Source organism: Leucoraja erinacea, chromosome 26, assembly GCF_028641065.1.
Source record: "Leucoraja erinacea ecotype New England chromosome 26, Leri_hhj_1, whole genome shotgun sequence".
Taxonomy (NCBI): domain Eukaryota; kingdom Metazoa; phylum Chordata; class Chondrichthyes; order Rajiformes; family Rajidae; genus Leucoraja; species Leucoraja erinaceus.
The window spans coordinates 14998495-15023492 of record NC_073402.1 but is presented as its reverse complement, the minus strand read 5'-3'; the positions used below and the strand labels follow the sequence as shown (position 1 = coordinate 15023492).

General features: G+C 41.7%; 2 long non-coding RNA genes across 2 annotated transcripts; both read left to right on the top strand.

The window, feature by feature from the left end:
• The first annotated feature begins 176 nt into the window (after positions 1-176).
• LOC129709674 (uncharacterized) lies at positions 177-13402 on the top strand. Its single transcript, XR_008725540.1, has 3 exons — positions 177-2735; positions 9252-9356; positions 13363-13402. It is a non-coding gene; the product is annotated as an uncharacterized LOC129709674 (long non-coding RNA).
• A 1521-nt stretch (positions 13403-14923) lies between these two features.
• LOC129709675 (uncharacterized) lies at positions 14924-16746 on the top strand. Its single transcript, XR_008725541.1, has 2 exons — positions 14924-15085; positions 16083-16746. It is a non-coding gene; the product is annotated as an uncharacterized LOC129709675 (long non-coding RNA).
• Positions 16747-24998: the final 8252 nt, after the last annotated feature.

The window sequence follows — 24998 nt, the reverse complement described above, 5'->3', positions numbered from 1 at the left end:
CCCTCTCACTTCCTCCATCTTGCAGAGACTGAGTGAGGCACAACACTTCCGGGTTTCATAGTCCCTCCCCCCTCCCACCAGCAGGGGCAGCAGAGAGAATGTTAACATTTTTTAAACATTAATAACTTTTATTTTTCATCAATGGGAAAATTTGCTTGTCCTGCGCAGCAGTGGGGGACTCACAATAAGATGGCCAAAAATCACAGCCATAAGTGGCAGCATTTTCTCTAAAATCATGCAACTCAAATTTCACTACACCAATTGATGTACGCGACAATAAATGTCCTTTGTCCTGCCCTAATTATCCATGAACCTGGATTAACTGGAGTTGTAACTGTCATTGATTCATAGAGGGATACAGCAAGAAAACAACCCCCTTAGCTCATTGAGTCCATGCTGACCATCAAACACCCATTTTTTACCTGCATCTACAATTTATTGATGGAATTAACAGTTTGAAGAAGGGTCTCGACCCAAAATGTCACCCATTCCTTCTTTCCAGAGATGCTGCCTGTCCCGCTGTTACTCCAGTATCTTGTGTCCATCTACATGAGTTTAGATTGTAGGAGTAAACTGGAGATTAGGAGGAAAAAAACACTCAGCCACAAGGAGATTGTGCAATGTCCGATGGCCCCAGAGATCAGGTTGGAACTTTTTTCATTGGGGCTACTGATAATATTGGCAATTTTAGTGTCCGACAAAAGGAGGATTTCTGTCTTTGGCATCGTTTTGCAAAGATCATGAGGTTCATGGCTCTGGAATGCCTGGGTTCTGGGAGGAAGCTAAGTACAGGGTGATGTCCAGATGTCCCCTCAATTGTTAATATGTATGAGGGTTTTGCAGAAAGAACTGGGCCTTGCTGCAAATGCACGACCAGGATTGGTTGGGGAAAGGTATGATATAATACCACTATTAACTATGTTGCATGGTCTTTGCACTGTTATCTTGTGGTTGGTCAAGGTGAGGGGAATTGCCTGAATTGTTTATATCACTTGGTAAAATGCTTCTTTACTTAGGGGAACTGACTTCCATTAGGAACTTTATGTAGAAACAAAGTAATGGGGTATTTTGTGATCGGGTTAGGGAACTGTCAATTTATGTTTTGTATGAACTTTATTTGATTGGTTTGTAGGGGTTTCCCTCCCCGTGTATTTCGGGCCACAGGTCCGATACAGTATATGAGAGGGGACACCACAAGAGTCGGTGTCGATCTTCTAGAAGTGCACTTGCTGGAGATGTCTATTCGCACAAGGCTGAAGGGCTTGGTCGACTAGAGACAAAGACCCACGGTATTGGTGAGGTATTGTATAGGTTAGTGTGTTTGTGTTGAGAAATAAATAAGTTTAGTTGATCCAGTGCTTGACTCAATGTTTTACTGAATTAGACTAACGGGGTGAGAATAGGAGCAGAATTACACTACAAGGAGAGCCAGCTTGCCTGTTGAAACTTGCCTTTGAACGTTTTGATGGCAACAGTTCAGAGCTAGAGGTGAATTTACTTGTAAAATATATTCTCAAAATCACACCTCTCTTTTCACAAAATAACAAAGAAGAGCGCAGAAAATCAGGAGTTAATTGCTCTTTGGAGAAAAGTCTTACCAAGTTTTGGAGTCTGACTTTTAGAAGTCCCTATAGAGTTATATTCTAATTATGGCCAAAGCAAGAATTTATGTTGAACTCTTTTGTTGGATCAGCAAATCACAGAGCATGTGATATTTCCTTTTATTGTTTCTAATGCTCGTGCAGCTGTTTCCGGTCATCAGTGCAGGACTGTACTCGTTACCAATAAATGTTCCGTTCTTGTTGCTCCATTGCGGAAATATCAGGCTGACTGCGAATAATGTTAAGACATGTCTTTACAATATCAACCATCCAGTTTCACTATTTAAATTGAGCATGGTTTTGGCTTTCAAAATTATGTTGCAATTTCATGTAGGATTCCATTTACGCTCTGTGGTTATGATATGGTACTATACAACTTTCTTTATCCCAGGAGGGAAATAAATCTGCCAATAGTCATAAAACACAAGATACATGAAATTAAAGTGACAAGTGGAAAGGATAGGGGATGTGCAAAGATTTGGAGTGGGGAGGAGAGTCAGTCTACCCCACGACAGAAGGGGGAGGAGTTGTACAGTTTTATAGCCTGTACTATCAAATCTGTACTGCGGGTTTTTCTCAAGTGGGGTGGTGCACTGGTCTTAGATCTTGTTCTGCTGAAATAGTCCTTCTGTTTCCTCACAGCTCCAATGCCCAGCTTCAATTCTGACTCTGGGTGCCCTCTTTGTGGCATTTGCATGTTCTTTGGTAACTGGATGAGTTTCTCACAGCAAGACTCCCACATCCCAAAACATACTAGTTGTCAGGATAATTGGGTGCTGTAAACTATTCCTTACATAAGTGGAAGAAAAATCAAGCTGGAATTGAGGGGCATTGCATACAGGATAGGTTACAAGGAAATACTTCGGGTATTCTGTAAATCCCAAAACAAAAAAAAGAGCCGAATAGATGTTTTTCGAACAATTCCTCTAGGTTTCAGTTCAGTTTCCAGCATTTGCAGCCTCTTGTGTCTCTCTTGAAGAAAACGAAACTGAACCTGACGGAAGACCCGGCTTAAATAACACAGGCGCGGTGCCAGATGCCACTGTCGATGCAATTTTCCGGAGTCAAACTGTGGGGTTTGTGCACAACCTGGGCTTGAAGTCATATTTCGTGCAGTTTGCAGCATATCCTTTGGTGAGTGTTATGCTATTTTGTTCTGGAGTTGGGTTTAGCAGCAAGAACATGTTGATGCAATGATTCAGAATTTAGTTTCCAATTATATTACTTTTCCATCATATAAAACCCGGCTTCGACATGATGAGCCACATTTTTCGACATCAAAAGACAAATTTGAGAATAATTAAGCAATTGTTAAATTTCAACATGTTTTTGTGGGCCTGCTGCATATACTTGATCTTTTGGCGTTCAGAGAGAAACATCCAATCTCTGTGATGTATGATCTTGGGCATGACCTGCATGCCCTGTCTGAGTAATACTGCTCTTTCATTCCTTGGTTAAACCCCTGTGTCACGGTGCGAGTCCACCCACGAGTGATCCAGAGTTTAAAACAAATCAAACTCGTGGTAATCACGTAGAATTAACGTAGCGGGAACGTCAGAACTCGTGGACGTGACTTAGCGACTCGTAATGCTAAAGGCAGGTACTCGGGAAACTTGTTAACTCCTGAAAATCTTTCAACATGATGAAAGATTTCCACGAGTCAAATTTACTCTTGAAGTAAAAATTTTAAATTTTTAAACTCGTTGTAAGAACGTAGTAATCCGTGAGTTTACCGTAGTGACTCGTGAGTCTACCGTGGGCACTCTTTAACTCAGCGGGCAGGCAGCACCTCTGGAGAGAAGGAATGAGTGATGGGATGACATATCCAAAATTCTACTGCGTCTTTGTGTTACTCCAGCACTGTGTGTTCACTTTTTGTCAACCAGCATCTGCCGTCTCTTGTGTATGACATTATTTGTATCCGTGGCAGCTGATTGTCGCTCCCTTCAGTTTCCCAGGGGGTCGAGACGGGACAGGAGTTCGGAGGGAAAGGTGGGGGGTGGAGGGGGGGGGGGGATGGGGGGGAGGGGGGGGGGGGGTGGGGGGGGAGGGGAGTGTGGGAGGAGAGGAGGGTTGTGGGGGGAGGGGGTGGTTGGGGTGACTAAGTACGAGAGACAAGTGTACGAGAGGTGTACTGACTGTGTGGGCATACACTTTGGTAGTGATTGCCCATGGGGTTCCCTGTTGAGGACTTCATAATGCAGAGAGCATTATAAACAGAGCGATTAACCCTGGAAAGGGGGGAGACTTCTCTCTGAGTTGTACCCAGGAAACTGAAGCAGGCTCACGTAGACTTAATATTTTCTTGAGGTTATTAATGACAGATAAATGGATGGGAAGGGTTTAGAGGGCTATGGGCCACATGCAGGCAAATAGGATGCTTGAGGAGTATCAAGAATGTAAAAAGAATCTTAAGAAAGAAATTAGAAAAGCTAAAAGAAGATATGAGGTTGCTTTGGCAAGTAAGGTGGAAGTAAATCCAAAGGGTTTCTACAGCTGTATTAATAGAAAAAGGATAACAAGGGATAAAATTGGTCCATTGGAGAGACAGAGTGGACAGCTACCTGCAGAGCCAAAAGAGATGGGGGAGATATTGAACAATTTCTTTTCTTCGGCATTCACCAAGGAGAAGGATATTGAATCATGTGAGGTAAGGGAAACAAGTAGAGTAGCTATGGAAACTATGAGAATCAAAGAAAAAGAAGTACTGTCACTTTTGAAAAATATAAAAGTGGATAAGTCTCCAGGTCCCGAAAGGATATTCCCTAGGACATTGAGGGAAGTTAGTGTAGAAATAGCAGGGGCTATGACAGAAATATTTCAAATGTCATTAGGAACGGGAATAGTGCCGGAGGATTGGCGTACTGCGCATGTTGCTCCATTGTTTAAAAAGGGTTCTAAGAGTAAACCTAGCAATTATACACCTGTTAGTTTGACTTCAGTGGTGGGCAAATTAATGGCAAGGATACTTAGAGATAATATATATAAGCATCTGGATAAACAGGGTCTGATTAGGAACAGTCAACATGGATTTGTGCCTGGAAGGTCATGTTTGACTAATCTTCTTGAATTTTTTGAAGAGGTTACTAGGGAAATTGATGAGGGTAAAGCAGTGGATGTTGTCTATATGGACTTTAGTAAGGCCTTTGACAAGGTTCCTCATGGAAGGTTGGTTAAGAAGGTTCAATTGTTGGGTATTAATGCAGGAGTAGCAAGATGGATTCAACAGTGGCTGAATGGGAGATGCCAGAGAATAATGGTGGATGGCTGTTTGTCAGGTTGGAGGCCGGTGACTAGTGGGGTGCCTTAGGGATCTGTGTTGGGTCCACTGTTGTTTGTCATGTACATCAATGATCTGGATGATGCTGTGGTAAATTGGATTAGTAAGTATGCAGATGATACTAAGATAGGTGGTGTTGTGGATAATGAAGTAGATTTCCAAAGTCTACAGTGAGATTTAGGCCATTTGGAAGAAGGCAGATGGAGTTTAATGCTGAGAAGTGTGAGGTGCTACATCTTGGCAGGACAAATCAAAATAGGACGTACATGGTAAATGGTAGCGAATTGAGGAATGCAGTTGAACAGAGGGATCTAGGAATAACTGTGCATAGTTCCCTGAAGGTGGAATCTTATGTAGATAGGGTGGTAAAGAAAGCTTTTGGTATGCTAGCCTTTATAAATCAGAGCATCGAGTATAGAAGTTGGGATGTAATGTTAAAATTGTACAAGGCATTGGTGAGACCAATTCTGGAGTATGGTGTACAATTTTGGTCGCCCAAATATAGGAAGGATGTCAACAAAATAGAGAGAGTACATAGGAGACTAGAATGTTGCCTGGGTTTCAGCAACTAAGTTACAGAGAAAGGTTGAATAAGTTAGGTCTTTATTCTTTGGAGCGCAGAAGGTTAAGGGGGACTTGATAGAGGTCTTTAAAATTATGAGAGGGATAGACAGAGTTGACGTGGATAAACTTTTCCCATTGAGAGTAGTGAAGATTCAAACAAGAGGACATGACCAGAATTAAGGGACAGAAGTTTAGGGGTAACATGAGGGGGAACTTCTTTACTCAGAGAGTGGTAGCTGTGTGGAGTGAGCTTCCAGTGGAAGTGGTGGAGGCAGGTTCGATTTTATCATTTAAAAATAAATTGGATCGGTATATGGATGGGAAAGGAATGGAGGGTTATGGTCTGAGTGCAGGTAGATGGGACTAGGTGAAAATAAATGTTCAGCACGGACTTGTAGGGCCGAGATGGCCTGTTTCCGTGCTGTAATTGTTATATGGTTATATGGTTATACCCCAAGACGCCAACTTGGACGGCACGGCCAAGCTGGGCTGAAGGACCTGTTTCCGTGTGGTGCAGCACCATGACTGAGGCCTATCCAGTGGGATTGACATGTTTTGTATTTTTCCTTTCTAAAGATGCAGTGTATGTTGGTGACTATTGCACACTGCAGACCAGAAGCGCCTTCAATACCCAGATATACCAGATCCACACAAAATCTTTTTTTGCGGCAACTGTTTATAATGCTCTCTGCATTATGAAGTCCTCGACACAGGATGGAGCTGCCTTCTTTAACACTGTTGCTTCGCCGCCACCACCTCCTTGCTGCACAATGGCAGCGAGTGCGGGGCCGAGATCCTGCCTAGTTTTTTTAAGTTCTAAAATTGAATAACTTTCAATACTGAATCAGGATATTCTTATTGTATGAGATGCTGTCCAGCTCCTCTATTTGATACTTAAAACAGGCCTTCATTCACGGTGGTGCAGCGGTAGAGTTGCTGCCTAAATAGCAGGAAATAGGAGAGGAATGATTGGAAACCAATCTGAGTGCTTCCAATTGGCTTCCCAGAGCAACGGCAAACACGGAAATATTGAAATGACATCCTTTGCCCGTTTTGACCCATAAGATGGAAAGTTCATGAACTGTAGACCAGCAGACATCCATCTGCGTGCTCGTGCTTACAAAGTAGCATGTAAAACCTTCTGAAGAGTAGTGTTTAGGGACATAAGTGGTTACATAGATTGACCAAGTGAAACCAAAATAGTGGCGTTAAGGCAACAAGGTCTTTTGTTCGTTGGTCGGCGCGGACTCGGTGATCCGAATGGCCTGTTTCAGCTCCGTATCTCTAAACTAAACTAAACTAACAGGGGAGAACACTGGGCCTTCTTGTTCAGTTTATTGTTTTACACTTATATACATTACACAGACCACGGAGTGTGAAATAAAGCTTGCAAGCCGAGGTCATGCAAGAAACGGAGGAAAACGGGAGATGATTTTATTCAGCAACTCCGTTCCGGCAGAACATCTACTCTGTGTTAAGAAACTTAACTTTCAGGGGATTTAGATCTTGAGTTCAACTTCTACCTGAATTTAATCGATTTACAAAAGCTTTCAAGTTCTCCCTGCAGTCCGTTTCTTAAACACCTTTACGTTTTGCGCTTTTTTTGACAGCCAAGTACTTTAAATGTCATTTATTGCATTGTAGCAATGATAGGCAATGATTTGATAAAAGGTTAAACCCGTTTTTTTTGTTTGCAAACACACAGTGGTTAATTACATGACAAAGGCATACAGCTACATAAGAGACACGGAGAAGATGATCATCGGGGCAGTTCTGTCCATGGTCACAGGAGGCTTTTTATAGTTAAAAAAAACTGCATGACATCATTTTTATCCATGTGATGATTTTTCCACACGTTGCTAGTCGTTGTTGGCTCAAGAGTAACTCGGGATAGGAACTTGGTAACTCGGGAGAGGAACTTGGTACATCGCAGAAATGAGAAGTAAACGGCAAACTTAGACATACACGTGGGAACTCGTTTAAACTTGTAAACATAAACTTGGAATCTCGTAGACAACCACGAGTGCTTTTTTTCTTTCACTCGGGATCGCTTGTGGGTGGACTCGCACTGTGACAGGGCCATTAGATATTGGTTATCTTATAGAGGGGTTGCACGTAAGGTCATTGGGTCAAAGGGCGTTACGCACGGATCAGCTCAATCCATGTGGAGGACATGGCAGCTTCCGGCATATACTGTTAATACTCGAAACGCGTACTTTCTTACCCATTAAAAACCGCTGAAATTGTCATTTTTTGTGCTGTAAATAATTGTGGAAATCGGGGTAAGCGTGAGAGACATTTATCCTATTTCAAAATTCCAAAAGTGAGGAGAAATGATTATAATAATAATAATAATAATGTTTATTTATATAGCACTTTTAAACAAAATCACTTTGAACCAAAGTGCTTTACAGAGATTGATTAAACTAATTGAATAGATTAAATGTCAATAAATCCATACAAAATAAAAAAAAACAGTACACTATAGAAATCAACAAGAAACGTTCCCCCACAGCAGAATTCCCTGTGAGGGAAGGCACTAAAAATATCCAGTTCTCCCCCTCATAGTCCATCCGAAGTCGGGGTCTATATGTGGCCTCCTCAGCCAACCCGTTGTTTGAGAGAAGGGTGGCGCAGTGGTAGAGTTGCTGCCTTTCCAGCGCCACAGAACCGGATTCGATCCCGACTATGGGTGCTGGCTGTATGGAGTTAGTACGTTCTCCCTGTGACCATGTGGGTTTACTCCCACACACCAAAGATGTGCAGGTTTGTAGGTTAATTGGCTTTGGTAAAAATAGTGAATTGTAAATTATCCCTAGTGTGTAGGATAGTAATAGTTTATGGGGATCGTTGGTTGGTGTGGACCAGGTAGACCGAAGGGTCTGTTTCCGTGCAGTAAACTAAATGAAAACTAAACAGGCAGAATCTGTTGATATTGGTCTACGAGCTGAGATATTAACTTTATTTCTCGCCCAAGAATTCAGGTCTTTAACCTGAATCATTAATCTGTCCCTCTCTCCACTGATGCTGCCTGATCTATCAAGGGTTTGCTGCATTTTCTGTTTTTATAAGTACTCCATTAGTTAAAATATGCTCTGGCACATGATCTCCTGTAACTAAGACACATCCTGCATTTGACAATTTGGCTCAAACCTAATACAATTAATCATTTGTGGTGGATAGATCGTCTCAGTTTCTTAATGCTGCAGAATAGAAGAGTTTGCTCATAATTGTCATATGTTCTGCAGTTTACCAAAGACCAAGAAGATCAAGTTATGTGTTTGGAAAATCATCAGTTTTTCTCAATCATATCTCGTCAATTGGAAATTCAGAGCAATGAAGCAACCACGGCCCCATGCCAAAAAGGACAAGAATATTCCCATTGTGCTTCTTCAAACATGAAGTAACATTTTCCATGCATTAGTTGTGTTTAAGAGGCTTTTAGATAGGCACATGGATATGCAGGGAATGGAGGCAAATGGATCATGTGCAGGCAGATGAGATCAGTTTATCCTGACATCATGTTCGGCACTTTGTGAATCAAAGGGCCTGTTCATGTGTCATATTTTTCTATGTCCTATGTTCAATGTAATTAATGTGGTTGACGAAACCAAAATGAATTGCAAATATGCAATGATTCAGATCAAGTTTCATAATTACACCGGGGACACAAACTGCGATCAATCAGAAGTAATATTCAGGAAAAGCAGCAAATTTTTATCAATAATTTTATTTGTGAGAGTGCTAATGTCCTGTCAGATGGAACCTATGCCTGACATGCTCTGTATTCCTTCTCTTCATTTCAGCAACAGGAGGAAATTGTTCTCAATCTTAACTGGTCATTTCAACTGGAAGTGAAATCAAAATGCATCGCCTGTCTTTTCTACTACTGGCCTGCACTCTCCCTGCAGGTAAGATATTACAGTCTATTGCTGCAAGGGAACTAATGACTTATCTGCTTATTTGTCACTGGAGTATATATTTTCAAATTAGTTCTTGGAAGATAAGGCAGACAACATAGTGGAATTTATCTCTGAAAAGTTGGCTGTCTTCTCTCTGAACAGCTGGAGAGCTCAGTCTGTAATTGTTTTTGCTAATATTGTTAAGTAAGGAATTCCAGATTATTCATCCAATGATGATAAATCCCCCCTTTCTCGATCTCTCTGTCTCCATCACAGTGGACAGGTTATCAACTGAAATGTGTAGGAAGGAACTGCAGGTGCTGATTTAAACCAAAGCTAGACACAAAAAGCTGGAGTGACTCAGTGCTACATGCAGCATCTCTGGAAAGAAGGAATGGGTGATGTTTCTGGTCTGAAGAAGGGTCTCGACCCGGAAAGTCAACCATTCCTTCTCTACAGAGATACTGCCTGTCCTACTGAGTTAATCCAGCTTTTTGCGTCTATCGGCTGATGTCTAGTATAACCCCATTGACTTCCACAGCTACATTGACCACACCTCCTCCCACCATGCCTCTTGCAAAGACGTCATCCCTTCCTTTCAATTCCTCCGCCTCCACAGCATCTGCTCCCAAGATATAGTTTTTTACTCTAGGAGATACAAGAAGTCATCTTTCTTCATCATAGATTCACCCTTGCTGTTGTGGTTGGACCCCTCACCCATGTCTCCTCTGTGTCCAGCAGTTCTGTTCTCACTCCCCCTTTCCAGCTGACGTAGCGAGGAGGGGGGTTCCACTGGTCCTCACCTTTTACCCCTTCAGCCTCCGCATCCAACACATCGTTCTGCCACCTTCATTGTGATCCCACTATCAATTACATGCTCCCATCTCCACCCCATTCTGTAGAGACCACTATCTAGGCAACTCCTTGGCTTTTGCTCATCCCTTCCCACCAAACACTTTACCCTGCAACGACAGGAGATGCAAGACTTGTTCCTAGATCTCCTCTTTTATTTCCATCCAGTGACACCTGCAGCCTTTCCAAGTTTCTCCCTTCCCCATGCCAGGGTATTGGACACTCCAGTTCAGGTGCAACCAGTTCTTCCTGTCCTTCAGGTCACATCTGCTCCTGAAGAGATCACATTGATCCAAAAACCTGAACCACTGCCACCCTGCAGCAACTCCTGAACCCTATCCTCTTATTCCTACTCTCACTAGCACTGGAAATAATCCAGCAATTCCTTCTCTTGAGATCGATTTTAATCTGTTGCCCTATTCCACACATTCATTCTGCAGAACTTAATCCTTTTTTCTACCTATATCGTTGGTACCAATATGTATAACAACCCCTGGCTGCTCACATTCCCCCATGAGAATTTGTTTGTAACCGCTCAGAGACATAGAATCATAGAGTGATAGAGTGTTACAGTGTGGAAACAGGCCTTTCGGCCCAAGCCACCCTCACCGGTCAACATGTCCTGCCTACACTAGTCAAGTCTGACTGTGTTTGGTTCATATCCCTCCAAACTTGTCTTATTCATGTACCCATCTAACTGTTTCTTAAACATTGTCACAGTCCCTGCCTCAACTACCTCCTCTGGTAGCTTGTTCCATACACCCACCATCCTTTGTGTGAAAATGTTACCCTTCAGATCCCTATTAAATCTATTTCCCCCCATCTTGAACCTATGTCCTCTGGTCCTCGATTCCCCTACTCTGGGCAAGAGATTCTGTGCATCTATCTGATTTATTCCTCTCATGATTTCATACACCTCTATAAGATCATCCCTCATCCTTCTGCACTCCAAGGAATAGAGACCAAGCCTACTCAACTTATCCCTGTAGCTCAGACCTCTAGTCCTGGCAACATCCTCGTAAATCTCTTCGGAACCCTTTCAAGTTTGACATTATCTATATTACTAAAAGTCTGATCTTGACCACTTCCTGTTGTTCTGTATATTGATTTTCGAAAAACGCTGCCACTTAGGGCTGTGATTTGTGGCCATATTACTCGGAGTCCCCCTCTGCTGCGCAGGACAAGAGAGTTATTAGTGTTTAAAAAATGTTGAGATTCTCTCTCCTGAAGGCCACGCCCCTTCCGGAGGGACTATAAAACCTGGAGGTGTTGAGTGCCTCAGTCAGTCTTTGCAAAATGGGGGAAGCGAGAGGGTCACGTCTCACAGTCTGAGCTGTGAATAACACTGAACACATGTCTACTAAACTGTGAGTGGTTTTACTGACCTGTCAGTGCCCTTCATGTGGTTTGAAAATATTGTTTGGAAATGCTAAAGCTGTGTTGCCTTTGGTTTGAAAATGCTAAAGCTGTCTTGCGTTGGGTTTGGAAATGCTAAAGCTGCGTTACCTTTGGTTTGGAAATGCTAAAGCTATGTTGCCTAATTAAAGTTGCCTTGCCTAATTAAAGTTGCCTTGTCTTCTATATAATTAAAAGTCTAATCCTGACCACTTCCTGTTTGCACTTTATATTGATTTTAGAAAAAGCGCTACCACGTATGGCTGTGATTTTTGACCATTGTACCCAGTCCCCCTCCGCTCATCAGGTGCCAAGGATTTTTCCCATTGTTGAAAAATAAAAGAGTTATTAGTGTTTAAAAAATGTTGAGATTCTCTCTCCTGTCAATCATGCCATGAAGGCCACACCCCTTTTGGTGGGAGGGGGAGGGACTATAAAACCCAGAAGTCTGGGCATGGCTCAGTCTCTGCAAAATGGAGGAGGGAGAGGTAACAACTTGCTGTCTTTAGTGGCCTTGCACCCTGCTTGAAATGGTATGAAACTGCACTTGAATTTGGTGGCCTTGCACCCTGCTTGAAGTGGCAAGAAACTGCACTTAAATTTGCTGGCCTTGCACCCTACTTGAAATGGAATTCCATTTCAAGGAATAGCCGTGAGTCAACTGCCAGACCACCAGCCGTGAGTGAGTGAGCTGCCAGTACAACAGGCTTGAGTGACTGAGCCACCAGCCCAAGAATCCATTTGGCCCACAATGCCCATACTACCCCTCTGGAAACCAGTCCCTTCAGCCCACAACACCTAATACTAGCGCTCCAGAAAGCCCCCCCCCCCCAATATTGGAATTGGTGGAGAGGTGGAATATTGCGTTGGAGGACCAGCCCTCCCGTGTGATGCTGGGACCCAACGGGCCCCACTTAGTCGAGTCTTTCCTATAACATAGTTGATCCTAATGCCCTTGAGGAGATGCACCATCCTGGTATATTGATCACAGCCACAGAATTTTCTGTCTATTCCTCTAACTATCAAGACTTCCATGACTATATTTCTCCCTAACTCCACCTCTTCCCTGCTGAGCATCACAGACATTTGTGGTGCCACAGTCTGGCTGAAAAACCTTAAACTTGTCCAACAGTATCCACGAGGTATACCTATTGCTGAGGGGAATGGCCACAAATGAATCATGCACTCTCTGCCTACCCTCTTCACCACTCTTGGTTGTCATCCAACTACCTGGTACGTGTACCATAGGTGTGACCACCTCACTGAAACTCTTATCTGTGATGCTCTCATCAACTCAAATGCTCCTGAATGAGTCCAACCGAAGCTACAGGTACAGTCAAAAGGAACATTCAAAGTCTCTCTGATCTCCCACATCCTGCACGAGGAACTACCAGTGTTCTAACTGTCATCCCGACTACAATAAGGCTAAAGGGAAAGTTGAAAGATGTCTCACTTTATCTTATCTTTTTGCTACTCAGCCTCCTCACTGAAGCGTCTCGAGGCAAAGCTTCAGCATTGTACCTTGACCACTGTACCTCGACACCTGTACCTCAATAACTGTACTTCAACAACTGTACCTCAAGGACGGCTTTTCAACAACTGTACCTTAACAACAGCCACTCTCACAACAGCCACTCCATAAATTCACATTATTGTCAATAACATAATTAATGTAAAAGAAAATAAGTTGATCATAATACTATTACACTTGTATATACTTTTCTATTTCATGTGGCTTACTATCCATGTTGATTCCTTTAATTTACAGTGGATGGCTTAATTATTCAGGTTGCGTTGGGGGGATTGGTAGCAGGCAAGTGCTTTCTTTCTCCATATTTTTGTTTATTGCTTGATATATATATATTTTTTTAATTTTAAAAATGTATTTATTTATTAGAAGTAAGTACAATACAGTGGTACCTTTTTACAGGTTCCCAAAATTATGTTAACATAATACATTCTCTGTACAACTTCCTTTTTTTTTTTAAGAGAGAAATAAGAAAGAAATAGATAGTAAAGGATAGAGGAGCGTCTAGTGTGTGTGAATAAAAAGAGAGAAAAAGAGATAGTGAAAAGAAATAAGCAAGAAAATAAAGCAGAAGGGAGATTATCAAATCGCCGCTAGGAGATTATTTTTTATATTCTTGATCATCTTTCACCCATACCTGAAACTTTTAATTTTTACGATACTGTTGCACCACATGAATCCAAGAAATCAATAAATGGAAACCAACTCTATTGCTTTATATATATTGTCTTTTTTGTGTGCTCCCCATTCTCTCGGTTAATATCAGTTCTCTCTAATAACGTGTTTCAACAGCTGCTGAGGTGCATTGTGAGAAGTTATTCTTCCCAAATACAAAGCATTCCCAGAGTTAGTTTTACAAGCTTAGTGTATATTTATGACCCTCAGGAGGTACTTGTACTCGGAGCAGGGCCCGCTCATCCATAGACAGGATCATACTTTAGGAACAAGGGCATTAATTACCCCTGAATTATATGTGTATTGCCATTCTATCAGATGACTGATATGTAATAGTACAAAATATTGCAACACCTTCAATTTATCACATAAATCTATTCAGATAATTACTTGCTAAAGTGAATAGTAACTGAGTTTCAATTAATCTAGATAACAGCACTTGAATTCTTCCATGAGAGAATTGAATAGTTAATTCAGCTAATTAAATCCCTTAAATCCACCAAAATCCACACTTAAATGGAGAATGGGTTAAGTGAGAGATTTACAATAAAGATATTAGAACATAAAATTAAGGGGGATATGATGATGTAGACCAGGGTTCGGCAACCTACGGCCCAGGGCCCGTAATCTGAAATCATCCAGCCTGCAGGCAGATTTTTTTTCTTCCCGTAATCATCCGGCCTGCCAAGCGCGACCGAGCACCGAGCTCGACCTCTGGCTGTACCGCATCCTGCGCAAAGCAGCCGGCACGGCCACACACCTTCTGTGAACACGTTTAAGAAAGAACTGCAGATGCTGGAAAAATGGAAGGTAGACAAAAATGCTGGAGAAACACAGCGAGTGAGACATGCAAGGTTGCATGATGCTGCCTCACCTGCTGAGTTTCTCCAGCATTTTTGTCTACCTTGTGTGAACACGTGATTTGTTGCCTGCCAACCGGGGCGGGATCCATGTGTATACGTGATAGATGAGGCCCGCCATCGGCTCACAGACACGCGTCCTAACCTCATTGCAGAACAAAGTTGCCGACCCCTGATATAGACAGATAAGTGTGACTGAATGCAGCTTATGCACTATGCACTATTATAACAGTGCTTGCAAATAAATTAAATATACTTCTTTCCAGTTTATTCTATTTTTGCTGCAGAGAATGTCATTGCTGCATTTGGATTTACTGCCACTGGAATAGCGGTTGGTTCTTGTGCTGACAAATTAAAGTCAATTGTCGCTTTTTTCAATGGAGGAACAATATCACCTGAAAGTGTCATCATCACATTTGAGGATATTGGTAAAGTATTTAGTTTTAATGTTATACCGAGGTGATCCACTGAACCAAATATTTTATTTTGTATTTGAAAGTTGTGAACCTCAAAACACCTATTGTCGTTGAATTTAATAACGCCAGGGAGATTCTGGTTCCTCCTACATCACAGTAGACATTTTCTAGCTCTCCATTCCATTCACAGAAATTCTCTTGGTGCTGTTCAGTGAAATTGAAACTTGAATTTGGGTCACATAACTGGGATATCAAATACCCCAAGATACAGGGTTACAGACGTATATACAAAGGAGTCATATGAGTCATTGAGTGATGCATCATGGAAATAGGCCCTTTGGCCCACCAAGTTCATGCTGACAGTCACCCATCAAAATTAGCATGGTGGCGCAACCGTAGAGTTGCTGCCTTATGGCACCAGAGACCCAGGTTCAACCCTGACTACGGGTGCTGTCTGTACCACATGGGTTTTCTCTGGTTGCTCCGATTTCCTTCCACATTCCAAAGACGCACGGGGTTTGTAGGTTAATTGGTTCGGTAAAAATTGTAAATTGTCCCTAGTGGGTGGGATAGTGCTTGTCTATGGATATCGCTGGTCAACGTAGACTCAGTGGGCCGAAGGGCCTGTTTCCATGCTTCATCTCTAAACTAGACTATGCTAAGCATCCAGGATTAATGATGTTTAATTAGGCCTGATTTGGAATCAAATTGAAATTGCACTTTTAACGATTTTTGAAAGAACAGAAATAGTCAAAGGATAATTTTAGCATTAAGTTTCATATACAGGTATATATTTAATTATTCATGCAATTAATTAATCCAGTTCACCTCAAGTGTCTCCTGATGGCATCTTATTGCCTGAAATTGGCTGAATCTCCTGCCCCCTGGTGGATTGGATATAATGTTATAGAAATAATTTACACCTTAAAATCAAGGCTCAATTAAATTACCTTTGTATTTGCACCAGGTTTAACTTCAAAGTTTATCATTTTCCTTTGTTCTCCTTAAGGCATTGAAGGATTTGCTCTCTCAACCAAGTTAATGCTGGGAGTCATTGGTGTCCTTTTGTGTACCATCCTCTTCATGAGACTGAGAATTTTATGAATTCAGAAGACATTGTTACAGATAACTGAAGAAATAAGGTGCCATTTATATCTACTAGGTGTGTGAAAATACATGAAACGGTGTGCATGAAACCTTGTATGTCTACAATTGAGACAAATCTTTTAACACACTAAACCAGTTTATAGTACTTGCCTATATTGGTGTACATCATCGGTGCCCCGCTCCCCACCATGGATGCCCTCCACCGAAAACGGTGTCTGAGACGGGCTGGGAAGATCATCAAAGACCCCTCACACCCCAACCATGGACTTTGCCCTCCTCCCATCAGGGAGGCGGTACAGGAGCCTCAGGTCACGTACTAGTAGGATGAGGAACAGCTTCTACAACAATACAATCACATTGCTGAACTCGGAGTCCCGCCGATAGATTTCTCCGGTCCCTCCGTCCCCATTGTTTAATTATTCTGTATTTTTTGATTATTCTGTATCTTCTCTCTTTCTATTTTTTTTAAATTTCTTTATGCACAACTACTACGGACTGACGCAAAACTGTATTTTGTTGTACTCATACTTGTATTTGTGCGATGACATTAAAGTTGAATTGAATTGAATTGAATTGGTCCTCTTGTTAGCACCACCTATGCCAAATTAAGAATTTTAGATGAGCTCCTAAACCATTGGAATAATGGACATCAGAAATTATTGTCCAGCCTGTTGTTTCAACCTACCAAAGCACAGTTAATTCAATTTTGGACTCGATTTGTCAATGTCTACTGGATTGATAATATCAAAAAATAGTTACCACATCAAACCGAAATCTCAGGAAAAAATTTACATTTGAACCCTCATCAGAAAGGTTTAATGACGAATATTTATGAGTTGATTTTGAAATTACAAGTAGGTACATCTGATAAAATGAAGAATGATTGGGAAAGAGAACAAATTTCTCTACCTATAGAGAAATGGGAGAGGATTCTTCAATTAGTTAATACCTCAATGTGTGCAAGACACACTCTGATACAATTCAAGGTGGTTCACAGAGCTCATATGTCAAAAGATAAGTTAGCTGATTTTTATGCTCATATAAATCTTACCTGTGACAGATGTAGTTCTGAAGTGGCTTCACTGACTCGTATGTTTTGGTCATGCCCACTTTTGGAAAAATATTGGGAATACATTTTTGATACTGTTTCTGTAGTTTTAGGTATTGATTTACATCCTATTCCTGCAATTTTGGGGCTACCAATGTCAGATTCTATTCATCTGTCCCGTTCAGCGCAGCGGTTGATTGCTTTTACTACATTAATTGCCAGAAGATCTATTTTATTTAAATGGAAATACTCTAATCCTCCTACCACACTCCATTGGTACTCTGAAACGATATCATGTTTAAATTTAGAAAAAAATTAGGAGTGGCTTTGTTGAACCCTTGGTTAAATTTGATAGGACTTGGGGAAGCTTTATTCAATATTTTCACACAATATAAATTGTTTGCTCTCCAACCGTTATAATAATTATTTTACTTTTATACGGTGGAATGGACTTGACGACAAACAGAGATCTAAATTGTTGAAATTCTTTGCAGCCCAGATTTTGTTTTGCTTATTTTAGTTTAGGGGGTATTGTTTTTCTCTTTTTTTCCTTTTATTCTTTTTATCTTTGGGTTTTATATATACAAGTTCTCTTTTAAACAATTAACTATATTTACTATACCCAATGTGTATTTTGACACTGGGCTAATACTTAGGATTATACTTGTTGTAAATGTAATCCTGATCCATATGTATCAATATCACTGTTTAAGAAGGAACTGCAGATGCTGGAAAATCGAAGGTACACAAAAAAGCTGGAGAAAATCAGCAGGTGCAGCACCATCTATGGAGCTCCATAGATGCTGCTGCACCTGCTGAGTTTCTCCAGCTTTTTTGTGTACCTTGTATCAATATCAATGTTATGTTTATCATTTTTTTTTGGTTTATGAAAAAAATTAATAAAAAGATTTTAAAAGGATAATATCAAAAAATAGTCACTAAAATACTATGGCACCTTATAAATTAGTTTATTTCTGAAACAACACTGACAACTATAATAAGCATTGTGTACGTAACTTTAAATGAAAAAAATAAACAGCCATTACTTCATACAATTGCATTTCCTGCCTAACCCATCGAAAAGTCTGTTTTCAATCTGGCTGTAGATTTTTATCAAGTACACGTTAAACATGGATGCTTAACATTGTTGGACGTTAAACATTGTTCACAAGCATCTTCAACCATCACAAACATTAACTTTACGGAGTTCATCAATCCACTTTCACTCAGGATGGATGCTAACTAACACATAAAGACATGTTTCGATAAGGGGTCCACAAATCCTTCTGTACATGTGAATATGCAGGGAACTGGGTACTTTTCAAAATGGCAGGTGTCTGTGAAAGATTGGACTTCACTGATGGTGACAATGTATTGCAAGGTGCTGGAGACCCATGTGACTTAGCTGTGCCCACTAGGTCTGGACCTCTGAAGAAGCTCCAAGAAGCTTCTGCCCACGTGGCCCACCTGTCGCCACTAAGTCTGGGTTCCTGAAGAGGTTTTTGTTATGTTTCAATACACTGACGCTTGTCCCGTGTCTGTGATTGGTTAGGGAAGTTTTATGTTTCTACTTTTTTTCTATATCTTCCCGACGGCATCTATGATTGGTCCAGAGGGGTTATCTCACCAAATATGTCTTTACTTTGTTTCTGTGTACTCAATAGGTGCCGTGATTGGTTTGTGGTGGCCATTAGTTTTCCCGCCACTGTTTCGGGGTATACAAGGGTGATAGTTTTGTCGGGGCGTGTCGGTTGTCATTCTTTCTGTTCTGTTTGCACAAGGCTGCTGAGGGCTCGAGTGAGTGGATCCGAGGCCGGCCCCGTGGTGTTGTATACAAATAAAGAAGGGTTCGGACTCCAGTGTTCGACTCAGTGGTTTACTGAACCAGACTAGGGAGAGAGTATTAGATCCGCAATCAATATACACACAGATGATCCAACGGGGAATGGTTGTCTACAAGAAGGGTCTAGAATAAGCTAATCCCAATATGTTAATAATTGGTAAGATCAATCCCCAATTATGAAGTACAGCATCTTGATAATTAAGTGTGAAACTGCAGAATCCATTTGTAACTTTTGTAATGTGAATACTATAAAGTACTGGCAGATTTTAGGGGCAGTCGAGCATTTTTGAGCTCAGAACTGAAACAGCTCACCAGTATATACTGTAACAAGGCCTGAATAAACTGAGTGATTTACTGCTACCGTGCAAGTTTTTTTTTGTGTGCTGTCTTGATCTTGGCCCCACGTGAAATCCAAATTCAGCGCGCAGGTCAAACACACAAATCCCTCCAACACAATACTACCTTGATCTCAAGGGGAATCACTCACTTTATTGAATTCAGTTCTTTGGGTCTATACCAAGGCTGTGATGAAGTCTGATCCTGGCAAGACCCAAACAGCGCATTTGTGGGTAATTTATTGAGGCATCACCTGATATTGCTGTCGATGTAGGCTTCCAGCATTTGCTGATGAATGAGAGGGGTCGACTGATTGGGTGGCAATTAACTGAATTGGATTTGCAAGTGCCATATTTGGACAATTTTCCACATTATCAGGTAGATGCCATTGTTACAACTGTCTTGGAACAGCTTACCTTGAAATGGCGCTAATTCTGAAGCAGAGATATTCCATATTACTGGAATAGTTTCTGGTTCTGTAGCTTCTTCCCCCAGCCATATCATAGTATAATTTGGAGCGAATCAAATTGGCTGGAGATATGCCTCTTGTTTGCGGGCATCATAGAAGGCAAGACGGATATAACCTCAGCACTCCACATTGACAGCAATATCAAGTAATGCCTCTCAATAAATTACTCACCAATGCCCAGTTTAGGGGTTGCCTGGATCAGACTTCATCACAGCCTTGGTTGTGATTGCTTCAGCTTTTTCTTCAGCACTCACTTTCTGCAACCTGGCATCATTGAGGACGGAGGTATTCTTGCAGCCTGCAAGGCATAATTCTGTACAATTACAGGGCTTGACTAGTCTGTGGGACAGCTCTTCCAATTTGGCTATCAGTCCCTAGCTGTTTATAAAGACTTTGCAAGATTGACCATGCTGGGCGTGACATTGCAATGCTACAATTCAGTGCCTGGTTTGAAGCTGGATGGTCCACAAGATGGTCTCGTGTACAGGGATCAATGGTCGACGCAGATCGGTAGGCTAAAGGGCCTGTTTCCACGCTGTATCTCTTAACTAAACTAAACTGCTGTGGTGACATGTGAACTCAGCTCTCATTGTCTATGGGGTCAGTGCTTCTTAAACTATTTCAGTGTCATTCACCCTTGAGTCTTTATCACAAAATTTAATTCACTCTCGACTACATTTTCTTATGGTTTTTGGTAATTTTCGTCTTGTTCTCCCTTGAGTATAAATATCTGAATAAATTAAGTCATTTACCCCTTTAGTTTCATTCGCCCCAAAATAATTTCATTCACCCTTGGGTGAACCATTCACCAGTTTAAGAAGCACTGGTAGGTCTCAAGTCAAGTTTATTGCCATTTGCACAATTGCGGTGAGGTACAGTATACAATGAAAATCTTGATTGCGGCACAAGGACTCAGACAACATGCAAACATAAATTATGCGTAAATTACACATAAATTCTACAACACAGTGAAAGGAAATAGACAGTGCAAAAAAAATAATAATTAAATTAAAACACAATTGGATTAATCAAGTCCATGGCAGTACAAGTAGGATAAGCATTTTCCAGATTCATTGCATGAAAATGTAGTTGCTGTGTCACCATCATAGCTCTACTGCGCCCATTTGTAAAATAGGCACAAACGGTGACTTTCATCAGCAGTATTTACACTGCAGACCAACAAAAATGTGGTAGGAATTCAGATTATCACAAGTTTAGCTGGTCATAACAATAATTGCAGCAATTTGACCGCACTCTGAAAAGTACTGAAGGCTAATTGTCTGGGGTTTATATCACTATCAATATAATTGGAAAAGCTGCAGTCAAATCAAAGTTGTGATTTGAACACAAACGATCGTTATCTGTATTTTGCAAGTCACCTTAATCAAACCTCTAAGCTAACCAGCTGCAACAAGATGTGATACCCTTCAGAAAATTACCATGTACACACTAGATTCTCCAGTGAAATTACTTTGAGTCTATAATTATGTATATAACAAGTACTCACGTTGTCTCCACCAATGGTCCATTATTTAATTTTATGTGCATGTAAAAAGGTGTAAGGAATTTAAGATAAAACGGCATTATATTTTGCGATTTGCATGCATTTTCTACATTCTCTAGATATCAGTCTGCTCTTCAGAGTATGTTTTAATATTACACAAAGGTAACTGATATATTAACACATAATTCAAATTAAATATAAATTTGCTGCCTAATAATTCAATTACAGCCTTACATTATTCTGCATGCAAATGGAGATGTCGTAATCAGCAGTATATTTAACGAGAGGAATAGATCGAGTAGATGCACAGAGTCCCTTATCCAGAGTAGGGGAATCGAGAACCAGAGGACATAGGTTTAAGGTGAAGGGGTAAAGGTTTAATAGGAACCTGAGGGGTATGTTTTTCACACAAAGGGTGGTGGGTGTATGGAACAAGCTGCCGGTGGAATAGCTGAGGCAGGTACTATCACAGTGTTTCGGAAACACTTAGATAGGTACATGGATCAGACTGGTTTAGAGGGATAAGGGCCCAATGCAGGCAGATGGGGCTGGTGTGAATGGGACATATTGGCTGGTGTGGGCAAGTTGGACTGGAGGGACGGTTTCCATGCTGTTTGACTCTAAGAGGCTTCATCCCAACCAGGAGCCCCTCAATAATATTACGATGACAGTCACATCAAAAGTCATTTATTGCATGAATCATGCAGTCCTAAGTTGTAACAAATACAACAATACCCATTTCAGAAACTGCTGTGTTAATCACTAAGTAGTGCTTAGGACTGCAAATCGCACAGTAAAACTGAAAGGTTTAATAACTAAAAATAACACAACTCATTCAGAATATAACCAGAATGACATTCACTCAATATAACTGATCCTGTCTTTGCCAACAATGCATTGAAAGAAAAGAAGTTTTAATTCTATGTAATGTAATATTTGAGTTTCACTTCAGTTTTTAAGTGTGCTGGTTTGCAATGTTCCGTCGATTAAAATGATATGTTGTTATAACCAGCTGCTGACACCCAGTTTCATTTCAATTTTCTGAACATATCTATGATGAATTTGATGTACACACTAAGCTTTGGTATCAATATACCAATAGAGCCATTTAAAGCCATACGTTACAATTCCTAATACTAAAATCATAGACCTAGCTGTGTTTCTGCAGAATGGTCTTGGATCTGAAATGCAGTTTCTTTCACCATGAATGCTCCCTGAGTATTTCCAGCATTTTATTACATTTTGCTTCCCAAATTGGCCACCAATTAATTTAGGAAAATCAGATATAAAATTACTTTGGTCCATGTTGTAAAAGTTTCCATTGTTTCCCACCTTCTTTCCCTTTATTGGCCCCATTTAATGCCATTCACTCTCTGAAATAGATTAACCAATTCACCACAGGATATGGGATTTATAAATGGCTGTACTAGAATTAAGACAACACTAGGTTACGCAGCGTGGCTGGAACACCAAAGTCTATCCAGTTGGAGTGGCATGCAGAGGATTTGTTGCGTCATCTACCATCAGACTGCTGAAGGAGCTTGGAATCCACGGTCAGGCTCTGCGGAAGACCATAAGATCACTCTCAGAGGCGGCTGAAAGAAGCAGCCGGTGGATTTGGCTCAAGCGGAAAGACCCGTGCTGGGCCACAAATACGTCAGGGTGAATCTTTGGGACAGTGTGACAGGGGACACGCGCTGAGGGCTGATCATCCTGCAGCGGGCCGCCCTTGTGGAGGGTGTATAGTGTTAAAAGGCCGAAACACCCAGTGATGCAAGGGTACACTACTGATGATGTGTCCTGTGCCCAACTGTCCTGAAGGTTACCCAGGCCAAGATATACGTATCCCCCCCGCCCCCCACCGATGTTGAGCGTCTACCACTCTCAACAATCAACGAATGTCATGAAATGCTCCCCACCTATTGGCACAAGGGACTTCTTAACATCTTGTCCTGTGTACTTGATTCTGATAATCTGGACTCGTCCAGTGCCTGCTGTGAAAGGACAGCTGACAACATGGGAAAGTCCACGTGACAGCTTGGAGAGACAGCTGACAGGAGGGAACAGACCCCACTGGGACCGTCATGGGCTAGCTACCCAAGACAGCAGTCCCCAACACTGTTTCAGTTAGTTGGAGACACCCGCTAAATGCTTCTAAAAGTAAACTAAAGAAAATACCCCTAGAGCCTGCGAGAGAGGGGGCGCAAGATGGCTCACTGATTGATAACACAGTTACAGACCCAGGAACGGAAACGACTACGGACAAGGAGAGCATGGCACATGAGACATCCACAACAGCTGCGGGACACAAACTTCAGGTGTGCATTTGTGGTTGGGAGAAAATAACATCAGTGAAGGGCTTGAAGATCCACCAAGGGAAGAAAAAGTGCTTGAGAGAGCAGAAACATGGGCCTCGCATTGACCAATACTTCTTACGAAGCAACTAGTCAAATCAGTCCAGTGAAGCACATCGACGGGACTCAAACCAAAGCTCGCATAGCATCAGCACCCATGTCACTGAAGAGGGCGATACAAGCACAGAAATGCCGGTGGAGGAGCCCACGCAACAACTACAAAGACCTCCATTGGAGGGAAAGATCAAAGAGCACAAACCTGGAGTGAAATGGCCCAAAGCTGTTGAAAAGAAAGAGTGGGAGACGGTCAACAGTGACCTTATACATATCTTGGAGCAACAAGCGGGCACAGCAGTAGAAAAGCTTGAAAGGATGGGCAACACAATCTACAGCTACGGAGAAGAACGGTTTGGGGCGAGTAAAGGGAGAGATGGAAAGAAATTACCAACACCAATCACGTTCAGGAGGCAGCAGGAGATCGAGAGGCTAATCAGAGAGAGGAGACAGTTGAAAAAAGCAATAGAAAAAAACAACTGACGCAGAGGTCTCATGCTACTCCAAGAGGACATCAAGAGCCGATTGGCAACCTTGCGAAAAGCAGAGAACTTGAGGAAACTTCGCAAGAAGAATGAACACACAAGAACATGGTTCTACAAAGACCCTTTCAAGTTCATCAAAGACTTCTTCGCAAAGGAAAAAAGTGGAACTTTGAAAACATCAAAACGGGAATTGGAGGAACACCTGGAAAAGGCCCACCAAGACACGAAAAGGCATGAGCAGTTAGTCATCCCACATGACATCCCGCCTATTCAACCACCTGAATTCAACCTGGACACCAGCCCTCCAAGATGGAAAGAGGTAGAGAACACTGCCGGCGAGCAAGTGCAGCATCAGCTCCGGGGCCAAACGGAGTACCATACAAGCTCTACAAGAACGCACCGGATGTGTTACGCTTTCTATGGAAGCTCATGAGGGTGGTTTGGAAGAAGCAAACAATACCTAAGGCGTGACGAAGGGCCGGAGGCGTGCTAATACCTAAAGAAAAGGATGCGTCAGACATCAGCCAATTCCGGCCAATATGTCTCCTCAACGTCGAGGGAAAAATCTTTTTCAGCATTGTATCACAAAGGCTGTCCACCTATCTGGTAACAAACAAGTACATTGATACATCTGTACAGAAAGCAGGAATTCCAGGATTTTCGGGCTGCTTGGAGCATACAAGCATGATCTGGCACCAGATCCAAGCAGCTAAGAAGGACAAGAG